Source organism: Mustela nigripes, chromosome 5 (assembly GCF_022355385.1).
Source record: "Mustela nigripes isolate SB6536 chromosome 5, MUSNIG.SB6536, whole genome shotgun sequence".
NCBI classification, from domain to species: domain Eukaryota; kingdom Metazoa; phylum Chordata; class Mammalia; order Carnivora; family Mustelidae; genus Mustela; species Mustela nigripes.
The window spans coordinates 64,770,057-64,790,272 of record NC_081561.1 but is presented as its reverse complement, the minus strand read 5'-3'; positions in this window follow the sequence as shown (position 1 = coordinate 64,790,272).

Below are 20,216 nucleotides of genomic sequence, written 5' to 3'. Positions count from 1 at the left end.
CCGCCGCCGCCGCGGCGCGCGTCCGCTCTCACGCACACCGCCGTGGCCGCGCACGCGCCTCTGCGCGCTGGCGTCACTTAGCAACCGGTCGGCGGCGGGGAGGCGGGATCTGAGGGTTTAGGGTCGGAGGTGCCCCCTGGCGGGTTTTGCGGCGTTTCCCCACCCGCCCGACCCGTCGCCCTCCTTAGCTGGGGGCTCCAGGGTGTGGCTGCCCTGCCGGCACCTGGCTCCGGGTAAGTCACGTCACCATACGTCAATGTATGGCGTCACCGATCGCGTCACTGCAGATGGGAAGGTCCCCGCCACGAGTTGCCAGTGCTCCTGTGGTTGCGAGAGCAGTGGCCTCTTCCAGACCCGCGCGGATCCCGTGCGGGAAGGTTGTACAGGGAGTGGAACCAGAAGGAGCTGAGGGCGCGGTTGACGGAAGACGGCTGAGTGACCCTCGTTAACCGAGCAGCAGGGTGTGATGGACCGATCCTTGAATTCCCGTTAACTTAGTTTATAAATGGGGCTAACAGTACCCATCCTGCCTGCCGGCAGAATCGTGAGGCTAAGAGGAAATACTGTATACAAACTTACTTTGTAGGGTATAAAGCCCATTAGACTTTAAAATACTTTTATTATAGGAGAAGGCGGCCAAGCAAGAGCAGAAGAAAGCAGGGACTTTGGAGTCAGAGAAACCTAGGTTCAAGTCTGATCCTGGCTGATGCTGGATAGGCAATTTTGCTTGACGTTTGTACCAGGGTGTGGGGGGGTTGAGACTATCTAAAAAGGACATAATTCTAGGTGAAGGATGTTTCATGAGCAAGGTATGGAAGTGAAAATGAACAGGAAGAATAAGACTTGAGACCAGGAGACAGGTGATTGCTACACTCCAGTTAAGAAGTGATAAGAGCCTAGGGCACCTGGGTGGCTCAGTGGGTTAAGCCGCTGTCTTCGGCTCAGGTCATGATCTCAGGGTCCTGGGATCGAGCCCCGCATTGGGCTCTCTGCTCAGCAGGGAGCCTGCTTCCCTCTCTCTCTCTCTCTCTCTGCCTGCCTCTCCATCTACTTGTGATTTCTCTCTGTCAAATAAATAAATAATAAATAAAATCTTTAAAAAAAAAAAAAAAGAAGTGATAAGAGCCTTAACAAAGGTATTGGCAATGGAAATGTAGAAGAAAGAATAAATATGAGCGCTGTTAAGGTGGTAGATTTGACGGGACTGAGAGGGGGATAAGTGAGAAGGACAAGTTTCTAGTATGGATGCTGAAATAGATGGTGGAGCCATTTAGCAAGATGGGAAGAAAGATGAGTCTGGGTTATCCACCAGTTTCTGTACTAAATTACAAGATAGTGGTGGTGGGAGTCTTGGAGGATGATCAGATTTGTGGAATGAGATGGTGATGAGTTCAAATATAAATCTGCTTATTGGGAAAACAATCTCCACTGGGACACTTGCAGGGAGAGGCCAGGAGTATTATATTAATGGCTGTCACTCCAAATGGAATCTGGAGTCCATTTGGACTCTGCTCATGATGTTTCTTTCCATTTGGAGTGATAGCCATTAATATAATAATCATGGCCTCTCACTGCACCTGCCCCAGCTCACTACTCCCTGAAGCAGTGACTTCCTGATTGGTGAATTTAAAAGGAGAAACTGGACATATATAGCCCACCCCATTCTTTTCTCTTAAAAGAAAATTGCCTTCAAGAAGTTGCCTTGGTGGTACTCTCTCCTTCTCCAGAAACAGGGTGCCTGGTCTAGGACCACAAAGTTAGTAAACAAATTTAATTTCATAATTTGGTATTAGGAAGCACTCTGCCCACAGGTAACATCCACACAGAATAATGGTCCCCCAAGGATGTCCATGGCCTAATCTACAGAATCTCATGAATGTGTTCCCTCTCTTACATGGCAAAAGAGACTTTGCAGATGGGATTAAAATGAAGAGATTATTTTAGGTTATTTGGCTGGCCTTGGAAGTAGAAAGGTCTGAATCAGGGAAAACAAAAGTGAGGGAGAAAGAGATTTGAAGAATCTGCACTGCTGGCCTTGAAAATGGAACAGAGGAATGCAGACTCCTGGAAGCTGGAAAAGGCAAGGAAATGGAGTCTTCCTTAAAGCCTCCAGAGATAATGCAGCTCTGCCAATATCTTGATTTTAGGATTTCTAGTCTCCAGGACTGCGAGGTAATAAATTTGTGTTGTTTACTAAGTTTGTGATATTTGTTACAATAGCAATAGGAAACATACAGTCAATAGTAAAGATGATAGCTGGTCTTCTGCCACATTCTCCTTTATTTGAAAGAGAAGCATGCAGGTAGGTTCTCAGGCTCTCTCAAAGACTGAGCATTGTGACTGTGACTTGGTGGAGGGAACCTCCACATCCAGAGGGAAATATCTAACAAGAGTTGAATTACACAGATCTATGAATGAGAAGAGAAGTTGAGTCAAAATAAAATAGTTTTAGAGGACATTAACTTTTAATTAGTAATTTAAGTACTAGGTATGGATGAGTTCAATCAGGGAGAAAATATAGAAGAAATAATAAAGAAGACCAAGGATAGAGTCCCAGGAAGACCTAGCTCTAAAAAGCAGTGGCAGATGAACAGAAGCCCACAAAAAAGTCTGAGGAACTTGCATAATACCTCAAGTCCATAATGCCTCAAAAGCCAAGGTTGGAAAGAATTCTAAGATGGAGACAGGGTTCAGCAGAGTCAGAGATCGCAAGTAGGTCAAGTATATCGAGGACTGAAAAGCAATGACTGGATTTAAGAACACAAAAGTGGTTGGTGATCAATAATAATGGTTTAAGTGAGGTAGTGGATATAGACATCAAATTAGTGGGGTCTGAAAGGCAGGTCAATATAGTGGATTGGATTCTGGTATGGTTGATGGAAGTTTGAAACTCTAGTCTTGGTTCTGGCAATTAACTAGCTAGGTAACTTTGGGAAAATACTTTAAGTCTTCCAGGCTTTGGTTTTTCTCATGTACCCAAGGAGAGATCAGGCTGAGTCTATGATTTGCACATAAATTCCTAGGTAATCCCAACTTTCTTTTAGGCCCATTTGCTTATAACAGCACACTTAAAATCCTACTCAGGTTATTTCACCAAACATTGAGAGTTAGTTAGTATATTATATGCCAGCTTCTATCCACATACTGTGGATCTGACACATTTATCTGAGAAGCTTAAAATTTAGGAAGGGAGATAAACACATAAGCGTGTAACTCATTGCCATAGTTCTTTTTTAAGCAAAGCAAGGTACAAATTGAATGAACTATTAACTGTAACATAGTATACTACATGCTATAGTAGAAATTTGTATGAAGTGAAATAAGGGATGTATAAAGTGACACGGGAGCAAACAATTTTGTCCAATGGAAACCAAGATATTTACCTACTCTCTCAGGTAGGCATAATGTGCTTCAAAAATGGACATAACTGTACCAATGACATTTCCCCTGATAATTTAAAAAATGAGAGTTGTACTAAGTGCCAATCATTTAACATTCCTTCTAGATAGTTTTGTTGTGATCTGGAAGATTATTTATGTAGATCTACTTCTAAACTGTTGAACTGGGGAAAATGGGCATATGTACCAGTTGCATGCAAGAGGAATTTATTTATTCCACTAGCTCCAAGAGGAAACATCTATTTGTTATACATACCACACTCTATTACATTGGCTCATCTGATTCTCAGATATTATCTCATTTAATTTTGAAGACATCAGCTTTTTGTATCAACAGCTGGCATTTTATCTCTGTTTTAGCAGGTGAGAACACAGAGTTGAAGTAATCTGGTCAAGGTCATACTGACAACAGTTAAGTAATAGACTTAAGATTTGGACCCAGCTCAGGCATCCTCCTTTCCTTAGTTTAAGTGCCTTTGCTCTGTAGTATTATATCATGTGCACACCTTCATTTTAACATTTACTATAATAATGATGATGCTTACTATGTGCCAGGTCCTGTTTTAGGTACATAATAGGCAGTAACTCATCTAAGCCTCATAACAACTCTTTGAGGTATGTGGTTTAATCACAATACTTTTATAAATCAGGCATAGAAATTTTAAGCACTTTATCCAAGGTCACACAGTAACTGCTGGGGCCAGGGTTCAACCATACCAGGCACCTTCTGCTAACATTGAGGGATTCTAGATGACCATGGTTTCCAGAACTTATCAGTGCACTTACAGTAGGGCTGTTGTGTGTGATACTGCTTCATAGTCCTTATTAAATGAACACAAGAGAATTTTTTCTCAGACCAAATGTCATGAAACACTTGGCTACTGTTGAGTAACTGATATGTTTTCTCCTTATAGGCAATGTGAATTATATAACAGGCGTTTTTTTCCTTTCACTTTGACTGCCAAGGAGCTCCAAGTAAAATGTGGCTCAGAATTAGTAACTGGCAGCACCCTTGGCCTGCATATCTGTATTTTGTTGGTTTGAAATTTTTCAAAATAAAAAGTTGGGGGAAAAATAATCTAAATTCTTCTTTGTTTTCTAAATTTTGACAGGATACATTTATAATTAGAAAAAGCAAATAAAAGAATGTTTGCAGCTTCCAGTGATTTCTCAGGCTTTACTCTGTGGATAAGAACTAGTTTCCAATTAAATTCTATGAGTTCAATATGGATTCCTAGTTCTTAGAAAACCAGGACTTCTGCATTTTTTGAAAGCCTGGATCACTAGAATTTGTGTCCAGACAGATCAGAATGTATTTCAAGTAGCATAAAAGAAGCAAGTTGTGGCCCTCTTTGTTTTTAATCTGTATCTAAATTATTTGAAACCACTTTTGGATTATTTTGACATATGCTAGCTTGCTTTAGAGATAGAAAGTCGATAATCTTTAATGCTGATATTTTATTATGATGAAATTTAATGTGCAGTTCTTTCTGTGTTTTATCATTGGCTGAAAGAGTGGATAAAGATCACCTGTTCTAAAATTAAAATAATTATTTCTTTCTCAAGTTTAATTGGCTTAAATTCAATAACTAAATACCAGATTCATTTCTTTATTTAAAGGTATGTTTGGGTAGCTGGGTAGCTCAGCGGTTAAGCATCTGCCTTCAGCTCAGGTCAGGATCCCAAAGTCCTGGGTCAAGTGCGGCATCAGGCTCCCTGCTCAGTGAGAAACCTGCTTCTTCCTCTGCCACTCCCCCTGCTTGTATTCCCTCTCCCACTGCCACTCCCCCTGCTTGTATTCCCTCTCCCACTGTTTCTCTCTCTGTCGAAAAAATAAATAAAATCTTTTTTAAAAAATTAAGGTTTGTTTTGCAAGTAATTCTTTCAGGCAGATTTACTGGCCAGTCACTTTACTAAAAGCCATACATTTTATGGGAGTGTTATGCAGACTTTTTCTATAGCCAAAGTGAACAACTGATAATTTCTTCTTTGAAAACTTTTTAGTGAACAGCTGACATTTCTTCTTTGGAAATTTTTTAGTTCAAATCTCCATTTTCCAACAGGGCATTCAAACACCTAAATGCTCTACACTCATCCCAACAGATTGTTGCCAAGGGGTGGGACCAGCATCCAGGGTTGTCATATTTGAAATCTATTATCTCTATATATTGGTAACTAACATGTTAGTTAATGTATTAGTTACCTAGTTAACTTTGTAAAAATAAAACAAAGAAAACACACAAAAAACAGACTTGTATGTGAGTTTGCAGACTTTCTGCTCTGTCAGATAGAACTTTATGGACTTGAACACTTACTCATTTTCTTATTTTTTTAAAATTTATTTCTTTGAGAGAGAGAGAGCAAGGAGGAGCAGAGAGATAGGGACCAGCAGACTCCCTGCTGAGTGAGGAGCCCCATGAATGGCTCAATCTCACGACCCTGAGATTATGGCCTGACCTGAAATCAAGAGTGAGAACTTAACTGACTAAGCCACACAGGTGCCCCTAATTTTTCTTATTTTTGAAGAGTTGTTTTTATTTTTTTCCTTTTTTAAAAAAGATATTATTTATTTATTTGACAGACAAAGATCACAAGTAGGCAGAGAAGCAGGCAGAGAGAGAGGAGGAAGCAGGCTCCCTGCTGAGCAGAGAGCCCGATGCAGGGCTCCATCCTAGGACCCTGAGATCATGACCTGAGCCGAAGGTAAAGGTTTTAACCCACTGAGCCACCCAGGTGCCCCTGAAGAGTTGTTTTTAAAGGAAAATCCTGGATTCCCACCAGGTTCTCCCTCTGTTCACCACCATGTAGAGAGAAATGTTCCTATCTAGGTGAGAATCTCTATGGGATGACTCATTCTTCACAAAAGACTGTCAACCACCTACCATCTGCTAATTGGATTACTGAATTCTAAACAATATGAATTTGCCATTACTCAACCACAGAATATTACCTGGTGCCTCAGAAAACTACATACCTGATCATATTATCCTGAGCTCATACACACACAGCCCTTTCTTACCCTCTTCCAGGAGAAGTTTACTGACTTGTCTTTTGAATATTGTGTCTTTGGCACACATTAAGGGATTCTAGAAGAGACTGCTCCACAGAGCCCACTAGTGCATTTATTGTAGAGCTACTGTACATTTGGTCATTTTATGTTTCCCATGGAAAATCCCATGAGAGAATTTTCTTTTCAAGCCAAGTGTCATGAAATGCTTAGCTACCCTTGAATAACTGAAAATGTCTTCCATACAGACAAGCAGATTATGTAACTGAATGTGTTTCCCTTTACACTTTGGCCATCAATCAGGAAGCTATGATTCAAGCTTAGGTCAGTTTTAGTGCCTGAATAGGAACCTGTGGTCTGCATATTTACATTCTAATTTGTTCCCTGATCCTAACCTACTTAAATCTGGGTTTTTCTCTTGCTTGGACTTACTTAGAATTTTCTGCATTCTGTGTACAATTGCACTGGCCAATTGTGCAAAAAGTTGATTGTGGAAAAAGCTAGGGAAATGAATGATAACCATGTAATGATGACTACCTTATGTGTAGCCACTTGCCCTTACTTCAAGCAGGAGTTGAAATTTCAACATTTCTTCCATGCTGATAAGAAGGTGTTGTTGGGAATCCAAGTTGGTGCAGCCACTTTGGAAAACGGTGTGGAGATTCCTTAAATTAAAAATAGAGCTACCCTATGACGCTGCAATTACACTACTGGGTATTACCCCAAAGATACAGATGTAGTGGAAAGAAGGGCTTTATGCACCCCAGTGTTCACAGCAGCAATGCTCACAATGGTCAAACTGTGGAAAGAGCCAGGATGCCCTTCAACAGACGAATGGATAAAGAAGATATGGTTCATATATACAATGGGATATTACGCCTCCATCAGAAAGGATGAATACCCAACTTTTGTATCAACATGGACGGGACTGAAGGAGATTATGCTGAGTGAAATAAGTCAAGCAGAGAAGGTCAATTATATAGTTTCATTTACTTGTGGAGCATAAGGAATAACATGGAGGACATTAGGAGAAGGGAAGGAAAAGTGAATTGGGGGAAATCAGAGGGGAAGACAAACCATAAGAGACTGTGGACTCTGAGAAACAAACTGAGGGTTTTGGAGGGGAGGTGAGTGGGGGGGAGGGTGAGCCTGGTGGTGGGTGTTAAGGTAGGCACGTATTGCATGGAGCAGTGAGTGTGAAGCATAAACAATGAATCTTGGAACACTGAAAAAATAAAAAAAAATTTTAAAAAGAATCTCTTGTTTTGTAAGGTCTCCAATCTCTTCAGTTTAGCTAAATAAAGCTAGAAAAATGAATTATCTTCAAAGAAGTTTTAATGGTATTGCAAATCTACACAATGTCATTCTTTTAATTTTGATTTTTTTCCTTCTGATGGAGGTAGATAGGTAAGGTAATGATTGGCAAGCATTAATGGGAAACTGGAAGTCCCTAATTCTCACATCAAATAATTTTTCACCACTTCTCTCAGTATTTTCTGTTAGTAGGCCAGAATTTGAAGAATTGCCTTTTCTATTATCTAATCTAAGTAATATTATTTGCTTTAAATTCCTTTCTACCATGTATTAGTGTTCTGGTTTGTATTCACTGGTGTATATATTTGCACATACATGCTTTATCTGAAGGTACATGGAAAATATTAAAGTAGGATTCATCATTGTCTTAATACATCTTTTATATGTGCTAAGTTAAAGGTAGAAAGGCAATTGAATGCCCCCTAACAATTAGGCCTTCTTATCAGACAAGAATGTGTCTATGATATAATAATCTTGTAATTATCTGGAGAATAGACAATAAAGGTATTTTGAAAGTGTAAGGTAAGAAATAACAAATACTGGCAAGGATGTGGAGAAAAGAGAGCCCTTGTGCACTGTTGGTGGGAATGTAAATTGGTGCAGCCACTGTGGAAAACAGTATGGAGCTTCCTCAAAAGATTAAAAATAGAACTACCATATCCTCCAGCAATTCCACTTCTAGGTATTTATTGAAACACTAATTTAAGAAGATATCTTCACTCCCATATTCATTAAAGCATTATTTACAATAGCCAAGATAGGGAAACAAACTAAGTGTTCATGGATGAATAAAGAGAATGTGGTATATATAAATAGATACTATTCAGCCATAAAAAAGAGTGGGATCTTGCTATTTGCAACACCTTGGATGGATCTTGAGGGCCTTATGCTAAGTGAAATAAGTCAGACAGAAGAATACAATATGATCTTACTCAAATGTGGAATCTAAAACAGTAACAAAATCAAAACCAAGCTCCAACATACAGAGAACAGATTGGTGGTCACAAGAGGCAGAGGCTGGAGAGTGGGCGAAATGGGTGAAGAAGGTATAAATTTCTAGTTAGAAAATAAATGATAGGGTTGGAATGTACAGGAGGATGGCTACAATTAATAAAACTTCATTGCATATTTAAAAGTTGCTACGAGAGTAGATCTTAAAATCTCATCACCAGAAAAAAAAGTGTAAGGTAAACAGCTAAAATATAACACAAATTCTGCAATCCTGTTTTGTCATTTCTTAATATACTAGGAACCTCAAAAAATGGAAATAGTGCAGACCTGTTCCCTATTTCAGCTTTTTTTTTTTTTAAGATTTTATTTATTTGACAGAGAGAGAGATCACAAGTAGTCAGAGCTGCAGGCAGAGAGAGGGAAGCAGGCTCCCTACTGAGCAGAGAGCCCTATGTGGGGCCTGATCCCAGGACCCTGAGATCATGACCTAAGCCGAAGGCAAAGGCTTAAACTCACTGAGCCACCCAGGTGCCCCCTATTTCAGTTTTTGTGTGCAGGTTACCATGTGCCAGGCACAGAGGGATACAGAGATTGAAGATCCAGTTTTTGCTCTCAGGTACTAACCGTCTAGAACTGTGCTGTCAAATATGCTCCTGTGACTATTTAAATTCAATTAAATTAGAAATTCCGTTCTTCAATCACACAAATCACATTTTAAAAGCTCAATAACCACATGTGGCCCGTGACTACATAGTACATGTGTAAAACACTTCTATCATCGTAGAAAATTGTATCAGAGAATGTTGGTCTAGCAGTCATGTGCAAATTTCAGACTAAGAAGTGTTAAGTGTGCACAAGAATGCACTGGGGCATGCTGAACCCCTCTTCCAGAGATTCTGATTGATGGATACCATCAGTCAGATGGGAGTCTGTTTTTCACAATAACTCCAGATAACTGTGATACAGAAGGTACACATACTTCATCAAAGAAAATCAATTTAGGATCAGTGGGAATAGCCCAAGAGAGTGATTCTGAATTTCCGACCTAAATGGCATCTGGGTGTTTGAGCCAACTCAAATTTGATTTGGAGAGATAGGAGTGTTGGCACCATATTTGTACCTTGAGACTTAGAGAGCACTATTTACCCATTGTGTGTCTAAAGATATATCAGAGAGCATTATAAATATCTTTAATTTTCCTGTTCTCTCCAGAGTCATTAGAGAAGAATCTATTCTTTGTCTTTACCAGCTTCTGGTGGCTGCCAGTATTCCTTGGCTTGTGGCCACATCCCTTCAGTCTCTACTGGCATTTTCAGGTTGCCTTTTCCTCTTCTGTGTCAGATGTCCCTCCATCTCCTTCTTACAGGGACACTTAAGATTGTATTTGGGACCCACCCAGTTAATCCAGGATAACCTCTTCATCTCAAAATCCCTAACATAACCACCTGTACAAGGACTATTTTTCCACAGAAGGTAACATTCACTGGCTTCAGAAATTAGGACCTGGATATTTTGGGAGCCAATATTCAGCCTACCATAACACACTAATACTTACTTATGAACTTAGAGAATGGTGTTGAAGGGTAGGTATACACCACATTTTTAACGTAAATTTCTTCAAACTAGCTGTTATTGGAGAGAGGGAAACTATTCACTATTTTCTATGTACTTTGATTGACTAGCTTAAGATAATAAGGTAGAGGGCACCTGGGTGGCTCAGTTGATTTAGCGACTGTCTTTGGCTCAGGTCATGATCCTGGAGTCCCAGGATTGAGTCCCACATCAGGTTCCCAGCTCCATGGGGAGTCTGCTTCTCCCTCTGACCTACCTTCTCATGCTCTCTCTCTCTCTCTCTCTCAAATAAATAAATAAATAAATAAGATAATAAGGTAGAAAAAATTATTTTTTAAAATTTTATTTATTTATTTATTTGAGAGAGGGAGAGAACTGAGGGAGAGTGAGAGGGAGCAGCAGACTTCCCGCGGAGCAGAGAACCTGATGTGGGACTCAGGACTCAATCCTAGGATCCTGAGATCATAATCTGAGCCAAAGGCAGATGCTTAACCAGCTGAGCTACCCAAACACCCCCAAGCAGAAAAAATTTTAAAGGAGAAGGAAGACGAGCAAAAATTTCAACTAGATGCAAGCAAAATGAAAGCAGAGGTGGCAATATCAATTTCATGTATAATAGAATTTAAGATCAAAAACATTATACACAGAAAAAGAAAGGGTATTCTGTATGATAAAAGCCCAAGAAATGAAGATCTGTTTTAAACCTTTATGTATCAAGGGACGCCTGGGTGGCTCAGTTGGTTAAGCAGCTGCCTTCGGCTCAGGTCATGATCCCAGCGTCCTGGGATCGAGTCCAGCATCGGGCTCCTTGCTCGGCGGGGAACCTGCTTCTCCCTCTTCCTCTGCCTGCCATTCTGTCTGCCTGTGCTCGCTCTCTCCCTCTCTCTGACAAGTAAATAAATAAATATCTCTACACCTTTATGTATCAAACACTATAGTAGCTATGGAAGTAGCTACTATAGTAATAGCTACTATACTAGTATAGTAGTATAGTAATATACTAGTATTACTAGTATAGTAATAGCTACTACTACTATAGTAGCTACTATAAGTAAACTATGGAAGGCAAAAACTTTTCAAAAATGAAGAGATTTTTTTAAAACTACAATTTTCTTAAGAAATCTTAATAAATGTTTCTTAGAATTCAATGTACCCACTAGACAAACAAAAAGAGGAAGAGGGTGAAGGGGGAAAAGAAAAAGAGGAAGGAGAAGAGGGAGGGGGAGGGGACAGCACTGGTTGTGGAGGATTTTCATTAAATTCTCAGCCTGACCTAGAGGTTGTAAATAGAACTTAGTAAATACCGTAACAGATGATACGTACTGTTTTTGTCCAAGGAACAGCAGCAAAGATCAAGCCTATGCTTGTTCACAAAGAAAATTATAGTAAATTTCCAAAGGATGAAGTGATACAGTTCTCATTCACTAGCCACAATGCAGTAAACTACAATTAGCATCAAAAGGATAGCAAAATAAGATTGATCTTCTAGAGTTAAAGAGGAAATCAAAATTGAAATTTCAAAAAATATATATATAAGAATAACAGTGAGTACATACATAGTAAAAGCTGTGCTATGTGACTAAAACAGTTCTGAGGAAACGCTAGTATTTTTATTTTTTAAATTTATTTTTCATTTTAACTTAATTACCTCTTTATTTTTATTTAATTCCAGTTTAGTTAACATATGGTATTATATTAGCTTCATGTGTGCAATACAGTGATTGAACACCTCTGTACATTACTCAGTGCTCATGTAAGTGTACTCTAATCCCCTTCATCTGTTTCACCCATCTCCCCTCTGGTAACCATCTGTTTATTCTCTATGGTTAAGAGTTTGTTTTCTGGTTTTTTCTTCTTTGATCATTTGCTTTTTAAATTCCACATATGAGTGAAATGTAAGGTATTTGTCTTTCTCTGACTAATTTCACTTAGCATTATACCCTCTAGCTCCATCCATGTTGTTGCAAATGGCAAGATTTCATTCTTTTTTTAGTTTGCATTGTATATACATACCATATCTTCTTTATATGTTCATCTATCAGTGGACACTTGGGCTGCTTCCGTAATTTGGCTATTGTAAATAATGCTGCAGTAAACATCGGGGTGCTTACATCTTTTCAAATTAGTGTTTTCATATACTTTTGGTAAATACCCAGTAGTGCAATTACTGGGCCATAAAGTAATTCTATTTTTAACTTTTTGAGGAACCTCCATACTGTCTTCCACAATGGATGCACCAGTTTGCATTGCCACCAACAGTGCAAGAGGGTTCCCCTTTCTCCGCATCTTCACTAACACCTGTTGTTTGTGTTGTTGATTTTAACCATTCTGACAGGTGTGAGGTGATATCTTTTTTTTTTTTTTAAGTTTTTTTTTATTGTTATTATTTTTTTATTTGACAGAGATCACAAGTAAGCAGAGAAACTGGCAGAGAGAGAGGAGGAAGCAGGCTCCCTGCTGAGCAGAGTGCTTGATGTGGGGCTTGATCCCAAGACCCTGGGATCATGACCTGAGCCAAAGGCAGAGGCTTTAACCCACTCAGCCACCCCAATGCCCCGTGAGGTGATATTTAATTGTGGTTTTGATTTGCATTTCCCTGATGATTAGTGGTGCTGAGCATCTTTTTATGTGGTTGTTGGCCACCTGTATGTCTTTGGAAAAACGTCCATTCATGTCTTCTACCCATTTTTAAATTGGATTATTTGGTTTTATGTGTATTGAGTTGTATCCGTAGTTGTATTCTTTATATATTTTGGATACTAACCCTTTATCAGATATGTCATTTACAAGTATCTTCTCTTATACAGTGGGTTTTTTATTTTTGTTGACTGTTTCCTTTGCTGTGCAGAAGCTTTTTTTAAAATTTTTTATTATTTATAAACATATATTTTTATCCCCAGGGGTACAGGTCTGTGAATCGCCAGGTTTACACACTTCACAGCACTCACCAAAGCATATACCCTCCCCAATGTCCATAACCCCACCCCCCTTCTCCCAACCCCTCTCCCCCCAGCAACCCTCAGTGAAGCTTTTTATTTTGATGTAGTTCCAGTAGTTTATTTTTGCTTTTGTTTCCCTTGCTTCAGGAGACTATCTAGAAAAATATTGCTATGGCCAATATTAAATTACTGCCTGTGCTTTCTTCTATGATGTTTATGGTTTCAGGTCTCATGTTTAGGTCCTTAATTCATTTTGGGTTTATTTTTGTGTATGGTGTAAGAAAGTGGTACATTTTCATTCTTTTACATTTAGTCTTCCAGTTTCCCCAACACCTTTATTATTTTTTATTTTTTTTCCCAGCACCTTTATTGAAGAGACTTTTTCCCACTGCATATTCTTGCTTCCTTTGTCACGGATTAATTGACCATATAATCATGGGTTTATTTCTGGATTCTTTATTCTCTTCTATAGGTCTATGTGTCTGTTGTTGTACCAGTACCACATGTGCTGTATCTTGAAATCTGGGATTATAATACCTTAAGTTTTGTCCTTTTTCAAGATTGCTTTGGCTATTTGGAGTCTTTTGTGGTTCCATACACATTTTAGGATTATTTGTTCCAGTTCTGGGTAAAATCTGTTGGTGTTTTGATAGAGATTCCATTAAATCTACAAATTGTTTTGGGTAGCATGGATATTTTAACAATATTTGTTTATCTAATCCATGAACATGGAATATCTTTCCATTTGTTTGTATCGTCAGGAAAACCTAATTTTTTAAATGCAAATAATAAGTAATTATTCCACTTAAGAAGTTAGAAAAAAAAAGAACAAGATAAACTAAGAAATTTTAAAGGTAAAGCTATAAATGTAAAGAGGTAAAGATATAAATGTGTGCCAATCAGTTATTGCCACAAAAATGCTACATCACAAACAGCCATAAAATCTCAGTAACCTACAATAAGCACTGATTTCTTGCTCATACAGATCAGCTAAGGTCACTCTGTTTCAGGCTTTGAGAGACCTGGGATGCCCTGCTCCATGTGTCGCATGATTGGATCTAGGCTAGAAGGGCAATGGCTGCCTGGAGCATGTTTTTCTCATGGTGGTGGCAGCTGAAGGGTCTATTTTACAGCAAAGGAGGTGTGGTAGTGGCCACAGGACAGGGAACCTGCTAGACCTGTCACATGTTGCACCACCAAGAGAGTGATGTTGAACTTCCTACATAAATGGCATGTGAGTGCTTGAGCCAGTTTAAATTTGATATGGAGAGATGAGAAGTGTGGGAGTGTGATGAGATGCTCTTCTGAAGGGGTAGGTGAGGTGTCAGCTTGGAGATATAACCCTGTAATGACATGCTGCCATCTGCCAGGGCACATACCTAAATCAAGCATCATGGGTTTAGGAACCAAGGGGTGGAAATGTGAGCAGCTCCTGCCTACCACCATTGCTGAGTTATTCACATGGGGGCATCTTTGCCTCCTATCCCCACAACTCTAGTCCTGGCTTGTCTAGAGGTCCTTGTTCCCAAAAGGGAAACACTGATTTAAAGGTGTTATAACTTGCCACTAAAAGCCCCACGTAGAGTACTTATTATTGCCTTTAAGCCCATTTAACTCTTGATATTTTGCTTTGCTGTTGTGCTGTTGTTTTGTGCAGTTTGTCTCCACAAATTATAATATTCTGAGTACAGGATCCCTGTCTCATACTTCCAGCCTTCTGGTTCAATGGGAACACTTAATATCATTGTGTGCCCTCAGTCATATTGAGCATAATACAATAATATAATAATGGGATAGAAATCCTTACAGGATTTATAAATCCTATATACAGACTTGAAGGACATACATCCTATTATTCATGTGGTATGATATTTTAAAATATTAACTTTTCTCCCTACATTTCTGTGACCCATGGCCCTTCTCTATTCAGGCATCTAGAACACAGGCCTTAGAGATGTTATAAAAGAAAAGGGCCTTTGAGTTTCAAAAATCTAATACCTTTGTGCTTTGAGTTGTAAGGAGGGAGAGCTCTGAGACCTGGTGAATCCCCATGAAGAGGCCCAACCTTCTGAATGGAAAAGGGCCCTGTATTTGGTTTCCCAGGTAGAAACCCTGAAGTCAGGAAGATCCCCGAAGAAATGACTGCGATGGATGTCTAATAGGTGGGACCATATATAAACCTCAGGACTTAGTTTCCCATGGTCTCATGTGATGTAAGAGCTACAGAATGATCAGTGTTCCCTGGGTAAACATTATAGAGGAGAACTCATAGGCCCAAAGAGTTCCTTGACATAACATGGAAATAGCAGAATGGAAACAGCTGACATGGCATGGAAATAGCAGAATGAAGTAGCAAGGGAGGTGACAGACCAGAATGAAGGATGGTCTAACAGCAAGCCCATAGATCTGTAACAAAGGACCAAATAGGAGACCTGGCATTTCAGCAAAGGCCAATAGAATGGTTCCTGTGGAAGATCAGATGCTCACATTCCTCCAACCTTCTAGACATTTCAGGAACTTAATATTTTACCTCAGAGAAAAGCAGTAGGAGAGATCCTGAATTTATTGAGATTTAGTTTCTACCTACCCCCTCAGAAAATGGGGCTTTTAAATTACATGCAGTTAGAATAAAAACTCCATTTCTTATACCTCTGAGTTTGTAAATCAGATACACATTCCTTACATTCATTGCTACAAATAATGAATGTTTTACTGTATTTATAGTAGTGGGAGAAAATAATTCATATTTTGGGGAATATAATTCTCTGATGTTAGTGACTTTAGAAAGGAGTCTGTATAATAGTGCTTCTCATACATTCTATATGCTAATTGCTTGGAGATCCTTTGAAAATAAGGCTTCTTATTCAGGTCTCAGGTGAAGCCTGAAGATCTTAATTTTTAACTAGCTGTCCAGTGATGCTGATGCTTCAGGTCCCAGGGACCACCCTTGGGAGAAGTGAGGCTGTTCAGTAATCTGGTGAGATGATTACACTATGTTGGTTTTCCATAATGTATTGGCTAGCACTTTCTCAAATAAACACAGGGTGGTGCTGGTGCTCCCATGTACCATAGATTTGTAGTCCAATTTTGGACTTCAATTTAAAGTACAGGGGCATCTGAGTGGCTCAGTAGGTTAGGCGACTGACTCTTGATTTCAGCTCAGGTCATTTCTGGGATCAAGCCCCACATGCGGCTCTGCACTCAGCACAGAGTCTGCTTGAGATTCTTTGTCTTCCTCTCTGCCCCTCCCCCTTCTCACATGTGCTCTCTGAAATAAATTAATTTAAAATATATTTTTATTACTTATTTTTATTTTATTATTAAATAAATTAAAATAATTTTAAATAAAATAATTAATTTTAAATAAAATACAAAATGAATGTAAGCAACAAAGTTTATGTAAAAGGAAAGTTAAATGTTCTAAAGAACTCTCAAAGACAAATAGCTAAAATAAATTGCACCTGAATTAGAGGCCAAAAAAACCCCACATGTAAATAAGGAGGAAACCATGAAACTGGGTTCTGAATTTAGATTCCTTTGCAAATGCTTTAAGTTCACACTCCACTTTAAAGAAACTAGGATTTGAGATCTTAGACCAGTGGTTCTCCATAGGGCATTACTGACCCCTAGGGGTAGTTTTGGAAACTCTTGGGGGCATTTTTGGCTGGGCTTCACAACTGGTCCTTAGTGGACCAGAGACAGGGTTTTAAGACATCCTGTCAGGGCCTGCACAACTTTGGAAAGTCTAAGTATTCATATAGGTAAAAGCTTGCTTTTCCCCTCAAGAAGGTGAGCTTCATAGAACGGACTTCCTCTCAGAGCACAGTATGGAAAGGGGGTGGGTGGAGATTAACTTCATAATAGGTGGGACCATATATAAACCTCAGGACTTAGTTTCCCATGGTCTCATGTGATGTAAGAGATGCAGAATGATCAGTGTTCATTAGTGGAGAAAAAACAAAAGTCACCTCAGCCAAGTAATCAAGATTTCCATCATCAGTGATACATCGTGTTGGTAACGTGCACTTTGATCAGATGTGATGAGAAGGTCACTTTACCTCTATAGGCTTTCTCCTAAAAAACCATAATCCCAGTTTCATCATGATAAAAAAATTCATATTAATAAAATCCCAACTGAGAAACACTGACTAGTCAGCACTCCTCAAAACAACCAAAGAACAAGGAAAATAAGGAAAGTCTACAAAAGATCACATTCTAAAGGAGTCTAAGAACTGACAACTAAATAGAATGTGGTATCCCAGATGGGATCCTGTAACAGACAAAGTAAAGTAGCTTAAAACTAAGAAAATCTGAATAAAGTGTAGACTTTGATTAATAATAATGCATCAATGTAGTTCCATTAGTGGTAACAAATACAGCATACTAATGTAAGATTTTAAAAATAAAGGAAACTGGGTCTGAGCTATATGGAAACTTAGCATCATTTCTATAAACCTAAAACTATTTAAAATTTTTAAAAATGTAAACTACAATTTTCAACTAGTAGGTAAGTTCTGGATATCTAATGCACAGGATAGTGACTACAGGCAACAATATTGTATTATAAACTTCAGTCACTAAGAGACTAGATCTTAATTGTTCCCACAAAAAAAAAAGTTTTTAGGATTATTAGAGCGAGAGAGAGAGAATTTGTACACATGCAAGTCGGGGAAGGCGGAGGGAGAGGAAGATCATCTCAAGCAGACTCCTGCTGAACATAGAGCAGGAAACAGGGCTCGATCTCACCCTGAGCTCACAACCCAAGCTGAAACCAAGTCAAATGCTTAGCCAACTGAGCCACCCAGGTACCCCCAAAGAAATGGTATTTATGAGACAGGATAGAGGTGTTAGCTAACTCTAGTAATCCTATTTCAATATATAAATGTATCAAATGTACACATTAAACTTCTACAATGTCAATATTACTTCAATAAAATTATAAAGCCACCTTTTTATTATCTGAGCCTAGAACACGTATTTTGTTACTTATATAATTTTAATATTCACTACGGACAAACTGTCCTGCTAACAGAAGGAATACTGTTCTTTTCTTCAAAATGTCAGCAAGAATTTGATCGCCATTTTGGAAAAGGACTTTTTTTTTTTTTTTTAAGATTTTATTTATTCATTTGACAGAGATCACAAGTAGGCAGAGAGGCAGCAGAGAGAGGAGGAAGCAGGCTCCCTGCTGAGCAGAGAGCCTGATGTGGGGCTCCATCCCAGGACCCTGAGATCATGACCTGAGCTGAAGGCAGAGGCTTTAACCCACTGAGCCACCCAGGCACCCCAGAAAAGGACATTTTTTTTTTTTTAAGATTTTATTTATTTATTTGACAGAAATCACAAGTAGGCAAAGAGGCAGGCAGAGAGAGAGAGCGAGAGAGCGAGTGAGCAGGAAGCAGGCTCCCCGCTGAGCAGAGAGCCCGATGCGGGGCTCGATCCCAGAACTCTGGGATCATGACCTGAGCCGAAGGCAGAGGCTTTAACCCGCTGAGCCACCCAGGCGCCCCGAAAAGGACATTTTCAACAGTAAATGCTATTCATGTGTTTTGAGTGGCCAGTAAAACATACTTGTTACCAGTACGCACTATATGTAATCTTATAGCTCCTCAGGAAACATGAATTCAGTCTTTAAAATATCCAGTGGCATTAACAGTACTTGACTGAGCAGTTTTACTTCTGGATTTAAGAGCAAGCACCTACTTCATTGTTTTCTAGTGTAGTAGTATCTGGGCATTTATATATTGAAATGCATGTTTTATTACAAATTGATTTCATTCTACTCTACATTACAGTAAAGGCACTGGACTGACCCTTTCTGAAACTGTGTATATAGGTGAGGTATGTATGAATTTCATTTTAGGATAGTGGGTATGATCAAGGTTACGAGTATTCCCATCTCGTAGTAAAAAGGGTCTGCTAAGCCTGATAGGTTGAGAACCCCAATATTTGACCAAGCTCTTCAAGGGCAGAAAATGTCTGGTTTCTTACAGGTTCTCAACATTTCACCTTGTTGCAGTCTGTTTATGCCTGCTCAGAAGCCCTTGTTTGCTCCTCCATTTTGACAGTCTCAGTTCTGATCCAGTGCCCACCCTCAGGCAGGCAACTAGAGTAAATATGACGTTTTTTTTTTTTTTTTTTAAAATTTTTTTTTTTTTTCAAGGGGGGGGGGGGGGAGAGCGAGCACAGGCAGACAGAATGGCAGGCAGAGGCAGAGGGAGAAGCAGGCTCCCTGCCAAGCAAGGAGCCCGATGTGGGACTTGATCCCAAGACGCTGGGATCATGACCCGAGCCGAAGGCAGCTGCTTAACCAACTGAGCCACCCAGGCATCCCTAAATATGACCTCTTTAAGCCAGAGTGGTCTCATTCCCTGTGCCAGTGATTAGACATGGGCAAGTGAACCAATGTTGTCAAGATACAAGGGGAATTCCGCTGAGGAGCTTTAGGAAAGCTTTTATAGTCCCTAAAAGCACAGGAGGAAGAAATGTTCTTTTCTTTCACTGGACATTGTTGGGATTTTTCATGACACCGGGAAGTCATGGTCGGCATCTCTGATCATGAGCATTATTAGCCCAGAAAGAAAGTGCTGAGAATGACAGGGCAGGAAGGAAGGAAACCAAGGTTCTTGAGATCTCTGAACCCTCTATGAACCCGTAGAATTGGGTCTTTTCTCATGACCAGCAGCAAGCGTCCTAATATAACCCTTTTCACAAGCAGTTGTGTTGCTGAGTATGTGTACACACTCTATGCAGTTCTGCTCAGACTGCGATGTAAGGAAGCCACAGTAATTCTCTCAGCCATTAGCGCCTCATTCAAACCACCGTATTGTAACGGAGTCCCAGGCTTAGCTGTGAAGGGCCCACGGGAGACTGATTTTACGTTGACAGTAAGCTCCCCAGTCTTGTGGTCCAGTCGTGGAAAACGAGAAAACCTTGTGCTCTCCTGCACTCTTTCATATGACTACTTCTGGATAAGTTAATTGGGAAATAAGTCATTTGTCCCAGTCCCGCACCTGGTGATAGAATATACATTCT